Genomic DNA, 2,852 nt, shown 5'->3' with positions numbered 1-2,852 from the left:
ACTCTGAGGTAGAGCGAATTAGATATTAAAGGACATTTGTAGCTCGATATATGTATATGAATCATGGTAATATATATATATATATATATATATATATATATATATATATATATATATATATATATATATATATATATATATATATATATATATATATGTTATATATATATATTATATATATATATATATATATATATATATAGATATATATATATATATATATATATATATATATATATATATATATATATATATATAGATATATAGATATATATCTATAGATATATATATCTATATATATATATATATACATATAGATATATACATATATATATATATATATATATATATATATATATATATATATATATATATATATATATATATATATATATAAATATATATATATATATATATATATATATATAGATATATAGATATATATCTATAGATATATATCTCTATATATATATATATATATATATATATATATATATATATATATATATATATATACATATAGATATATACATATATATATATATATATATATATATATATATATATATATATATATATATACATATATATATACATATATATATATATATACATAGATATATATATATATATATGTAATAGTGGCACAGTGTCGTTATTACAAAAGACAATAACTTAATAATACTTAAGAAAAAGGCACGAAACGATAATAAGAAGAAGAAGGAAGGGAATACGATAATGATTTTTCTTAGCGAAGGGATTTTGTTACTCAAAAAACATTAGGCTTTTAGCCATCAGACATCTGGTTTTTCATCTTCCCCAAAAAGCCTCTGTCCGTACCAGCGATTAGTGACCAACAAGAGATTATGGGCGACGAAGGATATCGCCCAGGCATCTTCGAGAAATTGGAAACTATCTCATTAGCGCCTATGACTAATCGGCGTTCCTTTCGTGAACAGGTCAGAGAGAGCCATCTGGCATACGTTAAAAAGGAATTCTATGACCCGTTGTTAGAAAGAGGGAAGTACCAAATTCTTAAAAGCTCACCCTCCCAAAGTAGGCCTCTAGTATCGACGAATCAAAAGCCATGAGTGTTGGGCATAAGACAGCCCAAAAGGGGTATCAACGAATGACCTATGAGGTTACCAAGGGATACGCCCTAAGAAGCCCAGGAACATGAAGAATGAGGCGTACAAATTCAAAGCCTACGAATTACTGTAGAAGACCTGACAGGAAGGCGGTCTCGTATGAAGTTAGTAGCCACTAAGACACAAAAAGTCTTTCAGAAAATGCCACACCCAGTCAGGAATCCAAAAATCCAAAGGCGGGGCTAAGGAGATTTCAACTGAACAAAAAGGCGAGACAGAGAAAGGGAGCAGAGAAAAAAGGGGAACAGAGAAGTCAAGAAGACAACGAAAAGAGGGGAACGAGAGGGGGGAGAGAACCAGTGGTGCAGCAGCAACCGAACAGAGAAAGACAGAAGAATCCCCAGAAGAAGAACAGGTGCAAAAGTGTGGTGTGCGAAGCAATCAAAGACAGTGAAAGTGACAATCAATACTCAGTAAATTTCCCTCGTGCCTATAGACTCGTAATTTGCAACAAGTGCCAGCCAATTAAGTTTTATCAGTCCAAGCGCCCAGTAACTCAGAAGGTGGAAAGACATTTGTAAGAACCCCTAACGAAGAATAAACTTAAGGCAAAGAAAACAATATCAATTTAATTTCTCATCCAAAATTAGAACCCTCATAAACGAATTCCAGATTAAGAACATTGAGCAAGACAAGAAGAATTTATATAAGCCTAATTCCCCAAAGTACAGCCTCCACGGCGCACGTTACCTTAGATCTGTGCAAAGAAAGTAAGTACCGTCACAGATTTATTGGTGGCAGAGCGATGGGATACGATGAGATAAAGATTGATATAGTGACACAATTAATTGATGTCGAACGGTAAGGATAGGAAGAGAAAGACAGCAAAGAAATGGTGATTAGCGACGTGATACGACGTGACTCAATGACAGTTAAAAAAAAACAGCGGCAGCGAAACAGAATCAAAAGTTTAGCGTCGGCATAAGAGATTTCAATCCATTCACGCCACTCGAAAAGAAAGTTCTCCCCGGCAAAGACAGTTACCAGTGCTTCCCCAAATACAAAGACAGTTACCGAGTCGTAACAATAAAAGCGCTCCAAAAAAAAGCCACCCACACTCCACGAAGAAAAACTCCACTCCGAAGAACAAGAACAGTCGTTCCACTAGAAGAACAAGATGCCGAAAGCGTAAAGAAAATATCAAGAGGAAAGAAAACATAATCCCGAAAACGCAACAGTCAACGCAATCCTGCTCTGAGAGGAAAGAAGAGAGAGAGAGAGGTCCCCTTTCCCGAAGAGAAGAAGAGAGAGAGAGAGAGGGGGAACCAACGCATCATTCAACGCGCTGGTAGGCGAACGCAAGCTGTCAGACGCAACCCCGGGTGTCGAAGACGACGAAAGAAGATAAGTCCAAATAAATGTCCCCACACTTACATAACATTTAACATTATTAAAAGTAAATTACGCGATTAACATTTCAGTTAGACAATTTCTGGTATTTCAAGATTAAAGGATTTTCACACTGAACTTTTTTTTTTCTTGGCAACGAAAACTCTACGATATTTCTTATTTTACTAATTATAACTAATCAGCTACTAAGACCTTTTCCCGAACATTTGTATTTACTAACCAATAACTATAAATTTTAATTTTGATTGTGTCATTTTATGTTATTTTTTGCGATTTTAGTTGTTTTTTGTGATTTCTTATACTTTGATTTTTTTTGTTTTAGTATTTGCTTTTTACTTGTTACGTCGAGTGAAT

The sequence above is a fragment of the Macrobrachium nipponense genome, chromosome 33 (genome assembly GCF_015104395.2).
Source record: "Macrobrachium nipponense isolate FS-2020 chromosome 33, ASM1510439v2, whole genome shotgun sequence".
NCBI lineage: Eukaryota > Metazoa > Arthropoda > Malacostraca > Decapoda > Palaemonidae > Macrobrachium > Macrobrachium nipponense.
Note: the sequence above shows the minus strand (reverse complement) of the source record.